This window comes from Lissotriton vulgaris, chromosome 11 (assembly GCF_964263255.1).
Source record: "Lissotriton vulgaris chromosome 11, aLisVul1.2, whole genome shotgun sequence".
NCBI lineage: Eukaryota > Metazoa > Chordata > Amphibia > Caudata > Salamandridae > Lissotriton > Lissotriton vulgaris.
In genome coordinates this window covers 453,413,001-453,435,671 of record NC_141699.1, presented here as the reverse complement: position 1 = coordinate 453,435,671, position 22,671 = coordinate 453,413,001, and positions in this window count along the sequence as shown.

Sequence of the window (22,671 nt, the reverse complement as noted above, 5' to 3'; positions counted from 1 at the left end):
AATTGCATTTCTGAACAACAAACCCCAATGATTTGAACCTTGTTCCCCCTCCCTCCACCCCCTGAGTAACATTGGAGAAACATCTCCCCATATCTAGGATTCCATGTTCTATACTCCTACTATAATCGATATCCGGAGGTTTCATCCCATCTATTCTCTCTCTGCTGGTTCACTAAGGTATGTATGAAGATACCAGTTCTCAGGCAACACAAATGGGGAACGTGCAAATGTAAAAAGTAAATATGCATGGGTCATTCCATTGTTGTGAAGACAATTCCCTTTTGTGAACTTTATTTAAAACATAGATGCTTACCCATACTTTGGAAAATGATAGGTAGGTTCAGAAGAGGAGATACACATGTAAAAAAATGTTTTCGTCTACTAAATGTTTTATGGCTGAGATACCCGCCACACCCTCTCAACACAATCCCCAAGGATGGGAAACCGGAAACAGTTCTGAACTTTTGGAAGACGGGAGGGAGTGACCCTCCCGGCCGTATTTATTAAAATATGAAACAAAATTAAAACATTAAAATAACGGTTTCATATTATGTACAATTTCATTACCACATTGCGATGTTTGGCTAACCTTAACATATTCTCTAATACAAAGGTTCTCCTAGCCGAACTAACATCCTACAAAACATTTAACTTGAAATTTTGAAATTGTACATCCTAACGTTTAAGGGCCAACGGCAAGGTCGTAACCGGTGTCAAGATCCCTAAACCAGAAATATCCCCCTCACTTGTGAGGGGCGACCGCACCGAGGTGTACCTCAAGTGCAACTACCAATTTCCCTTGACTTGACGGGGGCCCCAATAAACTCGACGCCACTTAAAGGTCGTCCGAGGACTCGTGTGAGGTATCTAGAAGGTAGCGTAGACCCCCCCCCAAACCCCACACAACTTACCACATCTGCCGTCGCAGATGTCCTGGCCCCAGGAAATTCTCCAGGAGGGGGCTGTAGCCCCTCCTACCCAGGAAGGGGCCTTGACCGCCTTTCCTTTCCTTTCGGCGGCCCATCCTTAGAAGGGACCGCCTCCCCGTTGAGGGGCCAATGGCCACCTCCCTCGAGCGCTCCCATCCGTAATGGGTGGAGCCCACTCATAGGGATCTTCCAATTAGTGCTCACCGATCATGACCTTACCGCCCGACCAAAATAAATACGACAATTCTAAACTAAATGACTAATTTACTTAAAGACAGTAACACAACGACTTTATTAAAAGCATGCTTACTGATCAACACTTAGAGCAGGATTCCTTTATTTGCAAAATATACCACAAATTGACCATTCTTTATTGCATATTCAAAGTTACCACGATAATAATCCGAACCTGCAAACAAAATTAGAGTTACCACATCAAACATTATTCAAAACCACTTGCTGTCCTCAGGGGCTGGTGGGTGGGTCAAAATTGGCTCTTCGTTCCGTCTCGAGCTCACGTGCAGCGAGGTGGTGCAGCTTCAGAGCACAGGAACAAGAGGATGCTTCCTTGGCTTGTTGCTTCTTTTATCCGTCTTCAGGGCGGGCGTAAACCCGCCCCCGCCTGCCCCGGGGGCGTGGCCGGCCGCGTCAGTGTCTAGGCCAGCCCACTCTAGGGCGGGAAAAAGGCGCGCCCCGGCTACGCCGCTTCGGGCATACCAGCCGGGACTCGCCTCCCGCACAAGATGGCTTCCCGGGGGGATCGTGGTACTCCGCCATACGTTCGGGGGGACCGAATGGTCGCCCCTTTCCATATGGCTGAGATACCCGCCACCCCCTCTCAACACAATCCCCAAGGATGGGAAACCGGAAACAGTTCTGAACTTTTGGAAGATGGGAGGGAGTGACCCTCCCGGCCGTATTTATTAAAATATGAAACAAAATTAAAACATTAAAATAACGGTTTCATATTATGTACAATTTCATTACCACATTGCGATGTTTGGCTAACCTTAACATATTCTCTAATACAAAGGTTCTCCTAGCCGAACTAACATCCTACAAAACATTTAACTTGAAATTTTGAAATTGTACATCCTAACGTTTAAGGGCCAACGGCAAGGTCGTAACCGGTGTCAAGATCCCTAAACCAGAAATATCCCCCTCACTTGTGAGGGGCGACCGCACCGAGGTGTACCTCAAGTGCAACTACCAATTTCCCTTGACTTGACGGGGGCCCCAATAAACTCGACGCCACTTAAAGGTCGTCCGAGGACTCGTGTGAGGTATCTAGAAGGTAGCGTAGACCCCTCCCCAAACCCCACACAACTTACCACATCTGCCGTCGCAGATGTCCTGGCCCCAGGAAATTCTCCAGGAGGGGGCTGTAGCCCCTCCTACCCAGGAAGGGGCCTTGACCGCCTTTCCTTTCCTTTCGGCGGCCCATCCTTAGAAGGGACCGCCTCCCCGTTGAGGGGCCAATGGCCACCTCCCTCGAGCGCTCCCATCCGTAATGGGTGACGCCCACTCATAGGGATCTTCCAATTAGTGCTCACCGATCATGACCTTACCGCCACAGGCCGGATAGTTGACCGGCTATCCGGACCCCCCACAACACTCCTACCTAAAGGTCATGTCTTAAAGTCTTTAGCCAAGCTATCAAGTCTCCTATGAGTAACTCGTTCCCCACCCGGGACAAATGAACACCATCCCCCAAATACATACTGTCACCAGTAATACAACCATGCGGAATAGAATGCGGAGTATTGGAACGGAACAATCTACTCACTTTGTTATTAATTTTCCTTACTGAATGATTCAGAGCAGAAACAGAAATGGCCCCCCGCCATACTTTTCGCGGGATCATATGGGACCATGCAATTGTGCACCCTGGAACTCTTCTCGCTAACCAACTTACAGTGGAAAGCATCGCCTCTAGAAGAAGTCGTCTACCAGTGGTGACCAAATCATTGCCCCCGAGATGTACTATGACTATAGACGGCGGTGACCTTGTCCGCCCTAGCAAACTCTCGAGAAATGATTGAAACTGGTCAATACAGAGTCCGCCCCTTCCGTAGAAGGACATACTGTACCCGTATTCCCCAGCCACGTGAATCATGTCACCTGCTTTGAATACGTCCGCGGCACGCCTCACATATGAGTGGCCCACGACCCACACCTCCTTTTTCACAGCCGGTGATGTCTGACCGCTGGCCCGGTGATGGGTCGACTGCATAGTCCGCCCCGCCTCGTAGGCTTGCGCAACTGAAACCAAACAAAAAACAAGAAGCGTGAGTACATCATTACAGCTTCATAACATGTGCAACCGCACATACCTTTTATAACAATTGGAGGACCAACGCCCCACACGTTTAACTTGTTCGACATTCAGACCCCTGGCTGTAGCCTCTGTAGCAGCCCCTATCCGAAAGGAATGGGTCCCAAACTCGCCCGGGTTCAAGCCCGCAGTGGCAATCGACATCGCAAGCACCCGCTGAAACTGAAACCTCGTCAGTGGGGTGGCGTCAGCGTGTCTCAACAAGGTCCCCCCCCATGATGCCACCCTTTGTGCTAAATATTCCTCTACACAACCCACCGGGCACATGGAGGACCCGGGAATCCTTTGTATGATTATGCAATCACCCATCGCACCCTGATCGGTCTTGGACCTGACAAACGAGACAGTGATTGTCCCCCCTCTGACCTGAACATGCTCTCGGCACAGTCCCCCCATCACATCCTGCTTGTTCCTTGCCACTAGTTCGCTTACCCGCATAGCCCCATGGAATGCCAGCGTAAAAGCGGCTCGGAATAACACTGTTTCATACTCGGATGAACACGTTGCAGGTAGTATGGATAATAACAGGGCCAACCTATCCAAACCTATCGGGCGCCTTTCATCTACTCTGCGACCCTCTAGGCGTTGCCACCCACGTAGCGCTTTTTGCACAACGAAAGACGCTGTCGGGTCCTGGATCCCATGAGCCCTAGCCACAAAGGAAATGGCGGCCCGATGCCTCTGGGCCGTAGCCACTGATTTGCCTGCCTGATGTAAAGACAGCAGGAATTTCACTACCAACTCCTCCTGGCCCCAAAGCTCCCCTCTAGCAGCCCCCAAAAAGGCCCAATAGGAACGGAACGCCCCTTCATATGCCTTCCTCGTCCTGGGTGCTAAACTCTCTCCCACGAGGTTACGAAGTTCGGGGCACCGAGAGACCAGAGAGCTTCGGGAAAGGGTGCCGCCACCGGGTCCGCTGTGGGCAGAAAACCCCAGAAGGCCTGCATACGAAAACGAGAAAGCGCATCAGCCGCCTGGTTCATCACACCCGGCACATGTCTTGCCTTAAATAGCACATTCAATTGCATACACAGTAATACAATTTCCTTGAGCAATCTCAGAATCCATTTGCATCGTGCTGCCTGGCTATTGATACACTCAACCACGGTCATGTTATCAGACCAGAATACCACAGAGTGATCTCTGAACCCCTCGGGCCAAGTTCTCAGGGCCACCAGAATGGGGAAAAGTTCCAGAAAAGCAATGTTACTTGTCAATCCACTATCATGCCACCATGACGGCCATTTTTGTGCCGACCACTGAGTGCCGAATATAGCACCAAAACCAATGCTCCTTGCCGAATCCGTCCACAGCCCCAGCTCCTCAGAGGACACCGCCGGTTTGTTCCAGACAATTCGACCATTGAAATCCGCCAGAAATGTCAACCCAATGCGCATGTCCTGGCGAACCTCTGCCGAGAGCCTTGTGCGATGATGACCCTCCTTTAGGCCGACCATGGCTTGAGCGATCGAGCGGGAAAAGGGGCGGGCCATCGGTATTACTCGTAGGGCAAAATTCAACTGTCCCACCAATTGTTGTAATTGGTGTAGCTTAACCTTAGACTCACTTATATACGTTTGCAGGCATGCCCTGAATCTTAACACTTTGTCTCCTGGTAAACGAAAACAACCTTCTTCCGAGTCGAGCTCGATCCCCAGAAACTCGAGGCAAGTCGAGGGACCCACAGTCTTACCTGGTGCCAATGGCACGCCAAACTGATTCATCAAGACACAAAATTCAGTCAAAGCCTGTCCACATTCCGGATCCCCGGCTGCCCCCAAAAACAAAAAGTCATCGAGGTAATGCATAACATGTTGAAACCCCGTCTTCCTTGTGAAGACCCATTGCAAGAAACAACTGAACTTTTCAAAATAGGCACAAGATATAGAGCACCCCATTGGCATACACCTATCCATGTAATAGTGACCCTGAAACATGAAACCAAGGAGACGCTGATCGTCTGGATGTACCGGGAGCAACCGGAACGCTGACTCGATATCCGATTTTGCCATCAGCGCACCGGGCCCCAGGCGATTCAATATGGCTACGGCCTCATCGAAGGATGCGTACCGCACCGAACACACTTCCGGGTCTATTGCATCGTTTACGGAAAGACCACGTGGGGCTGATAAATTATGTATCGGCCGAAACTCACCCGGGTCCTTCTTGGGGACCACCCCTAAAGGGGAACAAACAAAGTTAGCAACTGGTGGCACATTAAATGGACCGGCGACTCGACCTCGAGTAACCTCTTTCTCGATCTTTTTCTGTACCACGGTCGTATGTTGCAAGACCGATATCTGGTTTTTACATTTTGCTACACCCTGAAACTCCCCCACTGGGATGCGGAAACCATATGAAAACCCGTTCCGCAACACCCCAGCGGAAGCGTGATCCGGGTACTCGCTGAGCCAGGGAATAATTGCCATGGTATCAATCGGAGTAGGTAAAGGCGCCCCTCGGACTATGTCAGACCTGTTTGGCGCCTCCTCTACCCCCGTTATCACCCGTTTTGGCTCTGCACATGGACTCAGGATGGGATGATTGCCCACACCCACCACATTCGTGCCTAAATTTGCATGACCCCTGGGGCCTGGTACATTTACCCCTGTTAAAGTTCCAACAAATCCCCCTCTTTCCCGCGTTGCCGATTGGCCTCGAGTGATTGTCGTTACTCGTACTTGATCGAAAGGGCGTCCCCGCATGTTGGCGGGAGGATTCACCCACGCTACTCCCTACCAATGGCAACTTCAACATACCAGTATCTTCCATTTTGGACCAAGACACAGAATCATAACAATCCCAAGTTAAGTTTTTATCATGTTCTTTCGCTTTTCTGAAAATATTATCGTAACAGAACCAATGATTGCCCTCGTGTGATACAGAATACCCCATGATCCGTGACTGATAAATCGGCAATTCGGACAGCAAATCGGGCCTACGTTCACCCATGATGGATGTAAAAATCCCCCATGCTTTGCCCCAATTGCCAATGTTTTCATTTACCTTAAAGGCGGCCATCTTTGCGCGCCAAACACTCGGATGCATGAGCTCCTTCTGGCTCTTAACATGCTCCATCTCATAATGATCGGTAAGCAAGGAGAAGATGTTTATATACTCCTCTGCCCATATCTTCTCTTTGATAGCCAGAGGGACATGTTGACCCAACTTTTCCCTTCGAGAGGGTGCAGACTCATCCCTCGCAATCGGCAATGGCCGCTTACCTGAAACGGAAGCTGTATCTGCGACTGGACCTATCCCAGGTGATTTCTCCACTGCCGCAGCCGGCGTTGGTGCCTTCGTCGCTTCCCTTGTTTCCCGCAGTTGTTTCATCAACACCTGCGCGTCGTCAGCCGTGGCGCCCTTGCTACCTTTACCCAACCACGCTGCTAATTGTGCTGCCAGCTCGGGCGGCATATCTTCCCCGGACACGGGGGTGACCACCACGGGAATCGGATTCCCCCCCTCCGGCACGGGAGTTGGTTCTTCGAGCGGAGTACAAGGAACCGGCATGTCTCCCCCAGCTGCTCCCCTTCTGGGCCTCTTGCCTTTTCCTCCTGGAGCTGCTCCTGCCAAAGGACGTTTCGGTCCCCCTTCCTCGTCTTTATCCGCCATTCGCTTCTTTAGGTCGGTCACCTCTTTCATAAGAACACGCAGCATCTGGTCGGTAGTCATTCGCTTTCCCGCTTTCTTGGGCATTCTCCGACAGAGTATCTGCAAAACAAACAAGAAAGATTACAACGCTCAAAATTGGCTCTTCGTTCCGTCTCGAGCTCACGTGCAGCCAGGTGGTGCAGCTTCAGAGCACAGGAACAAGAGGATGCTTCCTTGGCTTGTTGCTTCTTTTATCCGTCTTCAGGGCGGGCGTAAACCCGCCCCCGCCTGCCCCGGGGGCGTGGCCGGCCGCGTCAGTGTCTAGGCCAGCCCACTCTAGGGCGGGAAAAAGGCGCGCCCCGGCTACGCCGCTTCGGGCATACCAGCCGGGACTCGCCTCCCGCACAAGATGGCTTCCCGAGGGGATCGTGGTACTCCGCCATACGTTCGGGGGGACCGAATGGTCGCCCCTTTCCAATCTGTAGGCATTACCTACATACTCTTTTCAAAAGTATACACTATCATGGACGCGCATATATAGAGGACAGGGATGGCCATAATCTCACATTTATATTCTGAACCATTAGCCTTCAAGATTTCTGTATTTCAAACATTGTGCGTTGAATGTTGCTTTTATTTTTAAATAATCTTTTCTCCAGAGTGCATTTTGTAATGTATAAGGCCTCAATGCACACATCTTGGTATAAATATAGAGGCATTTGTATACTTTTTACCATTTGCACCTTAACTATTTTATTTTAGATTATATTTGGAAATGCATGTAAGAAATACATCTTAATACCTTTAACTTGATAGATTTCCTCGCTCATAGATAAACCTATTAATCAGAGTATTTGTTTACAGCCATATTGTTTCCTGGTTTTAGGTTAGTGTTGAAGTGTAAACGCACCTTCATTTTCTACGTCTGCTAGGTCGGGGTGGCCTCATTTGCAGTACCCCCTCCGTTCGATCTCCCACTGTTTTCAACTTTGTGCACACATCTATCTCCCTCCAAGCCTACGTGTTTTGTCAATCAAGGCTAATGTACGCCGGATCTTATTAATACCATTTCTTACGTTTAGTCAGGCTTATACTTGGAAATAACTTTCTGAATCTACCCATTGTTGTTTCATTACCAATAATGATCTTCCACAGTCTATGGATTTTAACGTGCATTTGGTCTCTCTTTCGAACTGTTTGATTGCGGGAAACTTGATGTGAAACATAATTGGAATAATGTATTATTTATATTTAGTATTTACTTTAAATTTTAACAATGTAATAAACTGCAACTACTTTTTTAATTCAGCTGGTTATTATAGCTCTTTCAAAGTTATCGATTTTTTCTATTTTAAACCAAGAGAACTGTTGCCCGCAATTTCACCATCAGATCATTAAACTGAAGTAAATTTATAAAGTAATTGTATTACTTGGTGTTCATGTAAAATTATATTTATGATTTGAATTACATTCAGTTAAAATTACAATTCGAGGAGCTACAGCTCCAGTTGTTAGAACTGCAGGGCCGTTTGCTATTCAGCTTGTTTTTGTAGCTGTTTTGTTCATTTCGTAAATAGACTATTAGAAGTGTTAAAATTGAATCATTTAGTGTAGTCATGCCTAGGCTCCAAACAGGATGGGGCTCCATAGACCGGGTGCAAATTGTGCAAACACTAATTGGTAACAGTGTGGTATATGCTATTTAATGCAATGTTCGCTTTTGACAGAGCATTTGTGCTACATGTATCTGCAAAATTCAGCAGATTTCACCTCGTACAAAATGCAGGAGCAAATTCCTGCAATTTGCACCCAAACTGTAAGCCCATTTTCATTGCAAGCAGGAGTGGGCCCAAAATTGGATTACATGCTTGTTTCCGGTCCAGGGAAGCCATGGCTTGGCAGTTCGGGCTGGACTGTTCCCGTCAGACTGATTTGCATATGGCCATGTCTAAACTGGGGTGGCAGAGTGGGCTAAAGAACAGTGATGGATTAAACCCAGATCTGTTGACTGGGTGTGAGTGTTTCATTGGTTCAGATGCTCCACCCATCACCACCCCCTTTTGTACCGCTTTGTTCGCCATAAATTAGCAGGGTATGCTCAGACGTGAGTCCCTTGCTCACTTTGCCACTTGATTCAAGCAAGCCTGACTGAAGACGGCTGGAATGCCAGAAACCGGTCCTAGGAAGCTTGTTTCCGGTCCAGGGAAGGCATGGCTTGGCAGTTCGGGCTGGACTGTTCCCTTGAGGCACAGGGTCACACTGATTTGCATATGGCCATGTCTAAACTGGGGTGGCAGAGTGGGCTAAAGAACAGCGATGGATTAAACCCAGATCTGTTGACTGGGTGTGAGTGTTTGATTGATTCAGATGCTCTGTCCATCACCACCCCCTTTTGTACCGCAATCATAATAATAAGGGTGTGAGAGTTCCTATATATTGATGTAATAGTATTTTATTTCAGTCGTAGTATATTTCAGCCTGACAGTAGATATCTGTTGGCCCAGGCCTTTTCTGCAGAGTCTCCCCCAGATGTTTACATTCTGTTGCTGAAACAGTTTTTGCTGCCATTAGGTCTCTGCACACTTTACCACAGCTAACCAGGGCTAAAGTGCTTGTGCTTGCGCCCCTCAACATGGTAAATTTGGCTTACACCTAATTGACACATTTATTTCACTTGTAAAACCCTAGTACATGCTACTACATATACTATGTATACTACTACTAGTGGTCCTGCAGCACTCATTTTCCCACCAACCAAAGAAGCCTTTTAAAACATGTCTCAGGTCTGCCACTGCAAATGGTGGTGCTGTTTTAATCTGACATTTTGACCTGGCAACAATAACCTTTTGCCAGGCCTTCACCTTCCTGTTTGATACATATCTCACCTCTAAGGTGGGCCCTAAAGGCTCATAGGGCAGGGTAGTTTGTATTAAAAAAGTTAGACATGCACTATTAACTTTTACCTGTCCTGGTAGTGAAAATTCTTACATTTGTTTCCCACTATTGCAAGGCCTGCGTCTCCAATAGGATAACTGTTGTGTTATTTTATTACATTTATTAAAGGATAACTTTCAATTAGGAGCAGGAACCAATGCCAAGTTTGACATCTAAGGAATTTTAGTTTAACACCCTCTTTAATGGTAAAGTCAGATTTTAAATAACCATTCTCGAAGTTGGCCTTTTCTTGTTCCAACCATTTGGTGTCTGCTGCTTGCATCCTAGGTCACATGACCAGGTGTAGCTGGCAGTTGGTCTTTATGTATTGCTCCTTTACGCAACAGAAGGAAAGAGGGAAAAAGGCGCAGGTTACCCTCCACTCACATTCATTTAATCAACAAAACCTGCCCCATATCTGATAGGATCTCTTAGACAACACGTGCCTCCTTAATCAGTGAGGATATTTATAGTACGCAACATTTCTGCAGTACTAACAGGGTGTTCCTATCTCCTTTCTAAAATCCTGGCTGTGTCTGTTTCTCCACAAATTCCAAACACCCTCCCAACTTAAAGAGTGTTACTTGAAAAAAAGTGTGCGCAAGGTGGGAAGGAACCTCACGGAAACAACCACCAGGGAACTACTGACAGGTACTCATAAGTGTGATCCACTTATCATCATTGGCACCTTCCCACCAAAAGATAAATAAACGTGTTCTAGCCCACTAAAAACGAGCCAGGCACCACTAGCACTATGATCAACTTTATTCGCTACTGGGTGTCTGCTCACATTAAAAACTAAAAGCTACTGTTGAGCTTCGTTTTAACACATATGAAGCCAACATGTTTCATTGCCTATCATTCTTTATTGGCACCTTCTTCAGGGCTAGGGGTCAGTCCACACCCTACTGTGACTTCACAGCAGTAAAAACCTGGTGGTTGCCACTCTCTGGTATACCTGCAGCCACCAGTATAAATGAAGTGTGCACATCCACGTCTGGTAATCCCAATTGCACTCCGTCAACCGGACCTTTTGCGATGCGTTAGATATCAAACTCCCCACAAAGCTCAATAGTAGCTTTTGGTTTTTAATGTGAGCAGAAACCCAGCAGAGAATAAAGTTGATCATAGTGCTTGTGGTGCCTAGCTCGTTTTTAGTGGGCTAGAACAGTGGATCTTCGTGTTCTAGCTTAGGGGTCAGGTTGTAGTAGGTTTTTGTAGCCAGTTTCAACATTAATTTGCACACACTATTTACGCGCTTATTTATCTTTTGGTGGGAAGGTGCTGATGATGATAAGTGGAACACACTGATGAGTACCTGTCAGTAGTTCCCTGGTAGTTGTTTATGTGAGGTTCCTTCCCACCTTGCACACACTTTTTTCAAGTAACACTCTTTAAGTTGGGAGGGTGTTTGGAATTTTTGGAGACAAAGACACAGCCAGGATTTTAGAAAGGAGATAGGAACACCCTGTTAGTACTGCAGAAATGTCACATACTAATTAGGGAGGCAGGTGTTGTCTAAGAGATCCTATCAGATATGGGGCAGGTTTTGACTTTATGTATTGCATAGGCAGTGAGACCATGTAAAGATAGGTGTTGGCAGGATGAGAGTTCTTTGACTTGATTTAGGGGAGAAGCTGTCAGCTACCACACATGCACCACGCAAACGGTGAGCCTAAGCACACTCACAAAGGGTTCCACGCTAATCTTTTGTGACTCCAGACAAGCTGGGGCAAGAACAGGGAGTCAGAACATTTCAAACACCCCTGGGATGGAAACCTTCAGAACGTTCCACTTCGAAGTGGGCACCAAGTACAAATATTGGACCAACGGACCAAACTCTTCAGAGTACCTCTGGAACTGTGGAGTACTCAGAAGGACTGGTCTGCTGCTATGCAAGAAGGGCTGCTACTCTGTTACACAGCTGACTGAGTGAACAGAATGGACCTGCACCTTAATCCAAGGACCACCAGAGTGTCTCCAAGTGTTAGTTGCCTGACCTCGTGATCAGAACCTCAGGGACAGAAAAGGTTCAACTACCTTGAACACAGCACCTGGACTCAGTCTGCTGTTGCCTTGCCCCCCTAAGTGGTGCAGTTCAGTCCTGGACCCTTGGAAGTGGGCCTGAAGGTGCTCTGTCAGTCCAGCTGTAGTCCTGTTGGCAGAACTGAAGCTGTGAGACACATCTCCTCACAGCTCAGCTTCGGAACCGCTGCTGTACGATGCATCCCTGGTGCAGGATTTTGCATTACAGCTCAAAGTCCCAGTCCGGAGTGGCCATATAACTACAGTTGGTGTTTTTTGCTTTTAAGTACTATTTTTATTCAAATCTTTAATTGTGTGCATCTCTGGTACTACTGATTGGATTTTTGCTCTTTTGATCTCAAATAATGCATAACATTTTAATCGAGTTCTCCAAATTGGTGTGTGACTTTTCTTGTGTAGTGTATTCACCTTATTACTGTTTGAAGTGCTGCATAAATTGTTTACATATTGCCTCTTAGTTAGACCTGAGGGCTTTGTGCCAAGCTATCAGAGGGTTAAGCACAGGTTAATTTGGGGTTGGCTTGTGACTTTACCCTGGCAGAAATTGCAGCTGCTGATTGAAGTAGGGTTTCACCCCCCTCATTCAGTAACCCAATTTCCAACAGATGGCTGCATAATTGCATGGACAAACCTGTTTTTAAAAAATATATATTTTTATGTTAGTACCAGGGGGCCCACTGACTCTTGTGGTTTAGAACACTTTGCAAGCACAAAAGATTTTATAAAAGAATCACACGCTTGTTGGCAGAGCCAAAGCCAATAGACCTAATCTACAAAATGATGAACTGTTTGCTTCGCCAATTCTGTTTTTTCAATAGCTTTTGCATGAAAATGTATGCATCATGGTGCATACACAAGCATGCACATGCATGGTCACAATCTCGCAATGGAGTTTTCAAGAAAGAAGTCCTATTCCCAGTGACCACCAATGCATACTCATACTCATGATCCATGCAAGTCCATAAGTCACAATGCTGCAAGAACTTGTGCTGTAATATTATTGTGGCCATTGTTTTATTTCAATTCTAACAATGCGGGGGTCATGCAAGAAAAGCAAACTAACATATAAAATGTTTTAAACCAAAGTGCAAGCCAGTGCAAAAAAGGAAGCAAGCATCCCGGTGTCCCTTTGCAAATGCCAGACCCTGATCAAAATAAATAAATGTAAAATGCTGGCAGACAGGGAGCAGACACAGAGCTTAAGGGAGTAAAATGTGAGAGGGCCAATACGAAGTTGGGGATAAAGGAGGGTAACACAAACACATGCACTCCCATCAAGTCGCCAGTGGAAGGGGAAACTGAAATGCTCCTTGTCTGGAACAAAAACAAGCATAGGAAGGAAAGCCAATGAAACAGGAGTAGACCCGTGAAATACTTGACCCAAAGCCCTACCTATGTTATGTATTGGAAACAATAGGTCCAAGGGAACAGAAAAAAAAGAAATACCCTTCGCCTCTCAATGATATTTAAAATATAGCACCGAGTTATTTGAGCCAGCCCAACATTTGGGAAGTGAGTGGTGGTGGTTGGGGGGGTTGCTGTCTCTCCATTTATCTCTTTTCCATCTGCCAGGTCTTCTTTCTGTCTTGTTACCATCTCTCCATCCACCCTCCTATCCATGTATCCATCCACTCAGTGCCTTTATTCATCCATCCACCCATACATCCTGTTTCTATGCCGTTGTATCCTCCTTTCAATCCCTCCATTCATACATTCAAACTTCATCCATATTTCCTTCCTTTTCTCCATCAATACATCACTCCATCTTTCTCTCCTTTCTTCCAGTCATCCAACTTACTCTCCATCATTCTCAATTCTCCATCCTTCTCTGCATTATCAATCCATCTTTCTCTTTATCATTTACTCTTATTCCCATCCCCATCCATCCTTCTCCTATCGGTCATCCTTCAGTCCATCTGTACACTCGTTCCTACATCCATCCACACATGCATACCTCTTTCTCTCCATCCATTCCTCCAGTCTTCATTCCATCTATCCATCTATGTCCCCAGCCATCCACCCATACTTCTTTCATCCAGCCATCTCCCATCCTTCTCTGCATCCAACCTTTTCTCCACCCATGTTTGTGCCCACCGCCTCCCATCCATTTTTTTGTGTTCTGTTGTACTATTTTTTTCGCCCCAATCACCACCCGCAGCTCCTTCTAACTAATATATTGCAATAGCATTTATGAGCTTCTGTTTGAAGACCTCTGTCCCTAATTGAGGTCAAAGGAATTGCGAATATCAATCAAAATGCTTTTTGTTACAGAAAACTTGTCAGTGACCTCCACCCTCTCAATCTACTGAAATGGAGGTTTTGTGGCGTTCGTGAATAAGGGGCATATGTAGGTAGCCGTTTGCGATTCGGAAACGCCGAAATTCACAAAAAATGTTTTTAATTCAAAGTGCCATGTGGCGCACAGGGCATGTCAGTGCGCCACATGTACTTACAGGCACATTCAAGGGGTGCAACAGGTGTCCTTTGGACACCCTGGCACCCTTGGAATTGCGATTCTCAAATTGCGATTTTCTCATAGAAAATCGCAATTTGAGAATGTATCCCCCTTCATTCCTGTGGGCCTCTATGCCCATAGGAATGAATGGGACACTCATTCCTTAATTGCGATTCGCAATTTGCTAATCGCAATTAAGGAATATTAGGTAATCGCAAAAATATTGCGAATTATTACCTACATTCCGTTTTGCGATTCTGAAATAGCGATTCCTTAAAAATCGCTATTTCAGAATCGCAAAATGGAGATTACCTACATATGCCCCATAGTCTGTAGTGGAAACATCAAACTGGGCACAAACACAATTTGTTTTTATTTTTTTAACTATCACGTGTTGTAAGTTGAGCAAAAATTGTATTAACTCCTTTTTACTACAATTCCCATCAAATTGCACAAGGCGGCCAAAGTGAACAATATGGTAACAGTGTACACAGAAAAGCTGCTTATACCGTTTTCGCACTTTATTCTGAATTATTTCGGCACAGAGGAGTCTTCTTGCCCAATAGTGTTTGTGCCTCAGCAGACAAAAGAATTGTATCGATTTGGGAAGCTACCTTTAGGGGCCAGATTAAATATACTAAAATAAGGAACAATTCTATTAGATTTTATAATTGGTAATATAAATAATCAAGGGAGTCATGCCCTAAACTTCTGAAGAATTACAAAGAAAACATTATTCAAAATAATTCTACTCCTTTAATAAAAAAGGGGGTTCTTCATGAATGATTATTTCCATTTTGAACACTACAATTTTCATTCTAAATAATTGATAAGCAACTCACCTGTTACACTTGCTTTCCTAATCCATTTCCTAAAAATTTACTACGGCGCAATAGTCTTTCTGAGCAATAACTCGAGCAAAAATTGTTAGCTACATAAAGTTTCACAAAATCAGCAAAAACTGTGCTCATTGATTCGCCCTGTTTTCTTCGCATCACTATAAAGTTTCTGTAATGTGGCACAGGTGAGCAATTTGCTCTTGAGCGATATGCAAGCACAGTTTTCCCCTGATAACTTCGCTCACATAATGTATGCATTTTCTGAAAATATTATTTAGCGATGCCACATTTCATTTTTACGTTCCTCGATGCACGTTTTACTCGAAAAAACTTTGCAAAATCTGATGGAGTACCTACTGGTTCAGCGTTAGAGTGCGTGTTGTACAATTATTTAGGCATGAATCTGGTTTTACACAAAGTGCAACACTTTAGTTCTGAACTACTGGGACTGTTAATTGCAGACAAACTTTTGAATGCTCCCTTCAGAAGCCATTTTTTTCAACAAAGAAAATAATATGTTAGCATCAGTGTAAATATGGGCATCACATCTATTTATTTGAAAAAAGGTTACTAACTTATAATTACATACCCAGAGGTAGGCTGGTCCAACGCGACCTTACCTGAATTTGAACACGTGGCTTTTAGCAACATATATGTGAATGCAGCCTGTATATCAACACATTAAGGCCCTTATCAGTGGTGTCCAGACTCCACTGGAACGAAATGTATTGGTCCCAATGTATAACTCCCATTTTCGACATTATACTAATAACGGTGAGTAAGGTTACTCACCAAAATCTGTAGTTTCAGTAATTATCTGGTATTTTTCTCTGATAAAGTTCACCAGGTACGACACCATCAGGGGGAATACTGATGTAGAGCTGCGTTAACTGCCAAAGTACACATTGTAATATGTGCCGTAACTAGGCATCATTTGTCTCCCATAGACCCAACTAACACATTTTTTATGTGCATTTTGCTGGATGATACCTACAGTGCTGTCATCAATTATGTCATGTGCAATGTCCTCAGTGATGCCCTAAATAATGTCATAGAAAATAAGTTTGCATACTAATTGATCTTTTCATTTTGGCACAGTTTTTTTTTTAATAGTGTGGCAATATCGTATGTTAATCAAACGCGGAATTCCAATGTAAGGGTATATATATTTTACAAATAACAATGCAAACCGGGTGGGCCCTGTGTTATGCATTCCATGCCACTGGCATCATGTCCCAATTAATATTGCCATGCATTTGTGGGAAGACACCTGCCTTGGAGTGCTCCCTTTTCCCATCTATGCCGTCGAGTACAATTTCTCCTGCAAAATATTCTTTTTTTTTGTGCTTCTGGCTCACGAAGCGGAGAGTAACTCATGTACTGTAATGCAAAGAGTGTTTTGTGTGGATTTACACAACCTACACCTTATTAATCAACGAGATTAAAAAACGATGGCCAATCTCCTCTAATTATGCACCATAATAAACAGGCTGTGAAGCCCATTGCAAGGCTCATTAGCCCTGTAAGTTCTTCATTAGCCATTTCAGCATCTGCAGAAGCCCCTGATCTGTCCCGGTCCCGGAGGATCATTATTTCTAGGGTCTATTGGACATTTTTTTCTTAGATGTTATGATAAAGCCACAGCAGTGTGACCTAGAAAACCTCAATGCATCAAGCGACAGCTTCTCTGTCTACAAGATACTTTCTCTTGCCTATGGGTAATGATGTATTTTTTTTTCAAGAGTGAGAAAAAAATGAGATGCCTACTTGTTATATGAGGCATTGAAGATTTATTAATACATAAACACTTGTTAAAATTCCATTTAGCCAGATGCATTACAGCTGAACCAAGTTGACTGTAGGAGCTTTAGCAATCTATTTCATGTGCCACTTTGTTTGTTTTTTTCGTAGGGAATTAAGTGCTTATGAAAGATGCCAAAAGGCCTCTTCGTGTCTTTGGAACCCCTGGCAGAAGGCCACAATTCAACTTTCGCAACACTGTCCCTGCCAATTATGTCTCTTCAGGGACTCTTTTTGGCGCGAAGGAGAGTAAAGAAGCAGAGTGTGCTAACTAATTTACTTGATCTGTTTATTTAATTTATAATGCACTTTAAGCAAAGTGCTGTGCAAAGGTCAGGCAAGGTTATATTGAAATAGCATGATTGGGCTAGAAGAACATGCAGATAGGGAGTTGTTTAATAAATGTGGATAACTCCATCACAATCCCAGCGAAATAAGATTTTGTTTTAAATTAACTTAGGTGGTGAGCTAACTATAGAGCTCTGTGTTGGCATTCGTCGGGCATCAATACACATTTTATTAGCTGAATTGATGTTTATAGATTAAAAATAAAAAACAGATAACGTTAAAGAGAGCAATAGTACGTTAATATTTTTCCTAACAATATTTTTGTGTTGGGTAGTATCAAAATTAAAAAATAAAGTTACACTGACAATTATACAACGAACAGTGAATATATTGCAATTCGAATCCTCCGAATAATATTTTAAAAATCTGAAAAATCATTAAGTCCAATCAAACCCTGAAAACTTAATTAATCTCTTCATGAGTTTCAGTCAACAAACAATACATAGGCTTATAAAGGTACTCAACGTAAGTCTGCCTTAAGTTTACAGAGGTACTCAAAGTTAATCTGCATTATGTATATAATAAATTAAATAATTGAAAAAACTGTCGGATCTTCGGTAATTTTTGTTTCTTTTGGTGTATTTTGATTCTAGTAAGCTGACTCGCTCCATTTTAGCCAGCCACTGAACAAAGGGCCAGATGTACTAAGCATTATAACGTCTGTAAACTCTCAGGTTCAGTGTTTACAACCATTAAAATGCAATTTCTTCTTTACTAATCCATTCTAGTAGTCTGAAACGTTTTTTCAACACCTTAAATAAGATTCTGAATTCATAACACTTCAGGATCCTGTAGTGGTGTGTTGCTGGCTTTCCTTACAAATACCAAAAGGGTATCTAATGTACAGTTGTTTTGTATCTGAAATCCAGTCCTTGAAAAAACATTGATATTTTACTGACACTCCAAAGGAGTTGGTAACCCACTACACATGGGAAGGATACCTAGGCAACCCTTTCCTTTTGTGGATGTAAACAATGTTTTCACTGCGTCCTCTTGAGCAATAAAAAATATATATTTTAAACGCAGTTCTGTGTTCTTTAAGGAAACAGCTGAATGGAAAAACAAATTGCTTTATTAAAATGTAATCGCTGACATGGTAGTCTTCTGATCCCTGCTGGCCACCACCCCTGTGATGGACTCAATCATAGTGAGTTGAAATTTGTGACCTACTGCATTAATATGCATGAGGGAGGTGGGATTCCAACCCACTGTGATTCATATTTTTAATAACCAAACTCTTAGCACACACAGTGATTCTTAACATTCTTTTCTTGCTTACTTATACCTACTGACCCTCCTTTAATGTCAAGGCGGTTGACTGGTCCAGGAGGATGAGGGCTGATGTTTTGCCATTGTCTAGTTGGCGCCTGATGTCATCTGTGGCGGCTACAAGTATTTTGCAACCAGATATTACCACATATGGCCCAAAGAAAGTAATATTGTTAGACGCCAGCATTCCAGAATAAAGGTGCAAGCGATAGACATCCAGGCAAAATAAAACTTTCATTCCAACCTGATGAATCGTTAAAATGTCTTATATGCCCAAACAGAATGGTGAATGGGTTAATATTGAAGTTCTTTCCTAACCTGAATTCTAGAAGAGAAAACAACTCTTCCAAAAAGGCATGAGCATGTCGTTATTACATGTTGCCGCTATTCCAAATCTTTCTTTAATCATCAAATTGTCTGTTAGAATAAGATTGTAAACACATATTAATTACTTTAGGAGTTTAGTAGAATTGCCAGTTTGAAAATAGCCCCATCATTCTAAAGTTGGCAGCCCAAAAAGTTGCATGGAATCTGGTGGCCACAGGAATGCCAGCACACTCACTTTACAATAGGTCTTTAGTGTAGTAGCAGTGTCTGTATTCAGTAGTTTGGTTGTCAGTAAAGGAGGGGGAGCAGCCTTCAAATGCTCCTAGAAATTAGTACAACAAATCCCCAAACCTTTAGCTTGAAATGTGAACACTGTAGAAATCATCCAACTATTAAATCAGAAAGGTTGATTATTCAGTTCTGTTTTCAAATGTTTCAGTCTGTGTCTAGCTAACATTTGTTTAATCATAAAGGAGTAGCCAATGACTTTATCGAGGCAATTAATTCAGACATTTGCTAACCTTACAAAAACAATTGCCATCTTATCCCAGTGACAGTATAAACCTTGAGTATTGTTTATTCTCATACTGTGTTGAAGTATTTGGACATACATAGAGATGTGATGGCCACACACAGAGAAGTGACCATTAAAACACACATGTAGGAAGAGGACTTCATTTTGTTTGGTGAGAACATGCATTGACTTTTTCACCACTCAACAAAACATAAGACTCGAGGAGAATGTGCTAGCACTCAGTACTTAGACTTCATTATGTTTCAATCATTTTGTATTCAATTTTAAAATATGAAGTAGAAATGTAATCTAGAGGATGAACTAAACCTAGGAAAGAAATACATACACATCATGGACCAAGTCAACTACAATCTAATTTCAGACTAGAGACTAAAGATGCTGTTTTTGGTTTTAGTTGTTTCCTTACCATAAGTAAAGAATCTCATTCTGGGGTGTGAATGAAATAAAAATCCCTGTACAGAATTATAGGACTTTCTGAACTCATTGCTTAGTATTAAACCTGATGAATGGCGTAGAGGGTATTCTCAATTTGGCCATAATAGTTTACAAAATGTTAATATTGTGTTTCTATAACAGCTAGATCGGAAACTGTCTACATAGAGAAGCACTATTGAATTGTAATATATTCAATTTTAGAGTTCTTTTGAAATAGCTACACTCCTATGGCCAGTGTCATCACAAGCAAACAATTTATGGGAGACCCACCATGGAATGAATATCTATGGATTATTGCCATGTCAATGTGTTTCTTGCCAGGAAATTACATCTGTCTCAAAAGTATTCATCCAATACCAAGCTGACTAATATTTACATCTATTATTCATACTGTTTATATTGCATGATATGATTTTGCTCACCTCATTAACAAACAAATCTTAGAACATAAAATTGGAGAAGTTCGACAAGAATTCAGCACTACTATTTTTCAATAGCATCCTTAGTGTCTTTACCCCATCATCTCAACCTCCACCTTCTCCAGTGAACAGCCTTGAAAAGTGCCATACCTGCAATTGCCATTATACTGTAAATATGACCCATGTGATAGGTTCCACAGAATTGCACCCAACTCTACTTCTTGTGAGTATGGAGCCTCCCATGCCCTTTAAATATTAAAATAAAACAAAAATGTTTAAAGTGCGACTAGGCCACAGAAAAATATAAAACACAGCATATAAAAAAAATATAAGAACATCAACACAAATGTGTAAGCCCTATCAAATGATGTATGTGTTAAATTAATACCTAGGCATTGCAGCTATTACCCTAATCCGCAACATTACACCCCTGTACTTGAAGGATTGTGGGTCACTCCCCCTCACTCTTGCACCCTTTTCCATAGCCTAAGTTATCAATTACATAAGCCCTACAGCTGTTAATGTGTTAAAACCGTATTGTTATTCTCTAATTAGAATGATTGAAGCTTAAGAAATACATGCAAACCCATGTAAGTTGCAGTGCCAAGACCTGAGTATACAGACGGAATTCTCAAATAAAGCCTCAATATCACTAGCATAACAGTACACCTTTATTTTACTTTGCTTGTTGTAAAAATTGTTATAGAACAACCAGTGGCGTAGCTAGGGGGGGGACAAGTGGGGCGATCCACCCCAGGCGGCACAAATTTGCGGCCGGCAGCTGCGCGGCATTGGTGCAGGCCTGCCAAGTATCATGCATCCGTTGTGGCTACTGCATTTCAGTGTGGTGTTCCACATCACCACACTGAAATGCTGTGTCACGCATTTTTAATGCCAGTCTGATAATGGCCACTGGCGCCTCTGCATCTGTGCACCGGCTTTGTGCTCCCCACAGACTTGCCAGCAGTGGCTGGCTCAGTGAGTTAATAGTTAAAGATCTTAAACAGCTCTGGAGTCAGACTGATACAATGTTACATTAAATTTCCTGCCCGCGGCGCTGCGCGGCTTTCAGATACTACTATGACTCACACTCTCAGGGGTGCGGGGGAGCTGCCCTCATCCGTGGTTGCTATTGGCAGCTTTAGCAGCGTGGGGGCCCCCGGAATTGGATGTGGGTGAGCTTGTGTGCCTCATCACCTCCTGGAGGAAGTGAGTTAAGGTGGTAGGCAGGTCATGAGAAGCTGCAGGGGACTCAAGAGTCGAGAAGTCCTGGTGGTGGTGCGCTGCTGTCTGAGTAATAAAAACCCACCTTACCCCTGGCATCAAACATCGTGAACACTTGCATGATTGGGTCTGTATGAGAGCACCATGAATAGGTTAGTGCCCTACAATTGAACATGAGGTACAAAAAGGGTGGTGATGGACGGAGCATCTGAATCAATCAAACACTCACACCCAGTCAAAAGATTTGGGTTTAATCCATCACCGTTCTTTAGCCCACTCTGCCACCCCAGTTCAGACATAGCTATATGCAAATCAGTCTGACCCTGTGCCTCATGGGAACAGTCCAGCCCGAACTGCCAAGCCATGTCTTTTTTGGATCGGAAACAAGCTTCCAAGGACCGGTTTCTGGCATTCCAGCCGTCTTCAGCCCGGCTTGCTTGAATCCAGTGGCAAAGTGAGCAAGGGACTCACGTCTGAGCATACCCTACCACACTTGTGGTGGCCAAACGCGGTACAAAAGGGGTGGTGATGGACGGAGCATCTGAATCAATCAAACACTCACACCCAGTCAAAAGATCTGGGTTTAATCCATCACCGTTCTTTAGCCCACTCTGCCACCCCAGTTCAGACATAGCTATATGCAAATCAGTCTGACCCTGTGCCTCATGGGAGCAGTCGAGCCCGTACTGTCAAGCCATGTCTTTTCTGGACCGGAAACAAGCTTCCGAGGACCAGTTTCTGGCATTCCAGCTGTCTTCAGCCCGGCTTGCTTGAATCCAGTGGCAAAGTGAGCAAGGGACTCACGTCTGAGCAAAAGAATGGTGATGGATTTAACCCAGATCAGTTGACTGGGGGTGAGTTTTTGATTTGCTCAAATGCTCCGTCCATCATCCCCTTTTGTATCTGTTTGTTCACCCTAAGTGTGGCAGGGTATGCTCAGACGTGAGTCCCGTGCTCACTTGGCCAATGGATTCAAGATAGCCTGGCTGATGAGGATTATGAATCCGAAACCGGTCCCAGGATGCTTGTTTCCGATCCAGGGAAGACATGGCTTGGCAGTTCGGGCTGGACTGTTCCCATAAGGCACAGGGTTAGACTGATTTGCATATGGCCATGTCTGAACTGGGGTGGCTGAGTGAGCTAAAGAATGGTGATGGATTTAACCCAGATCAGTTGACTGGG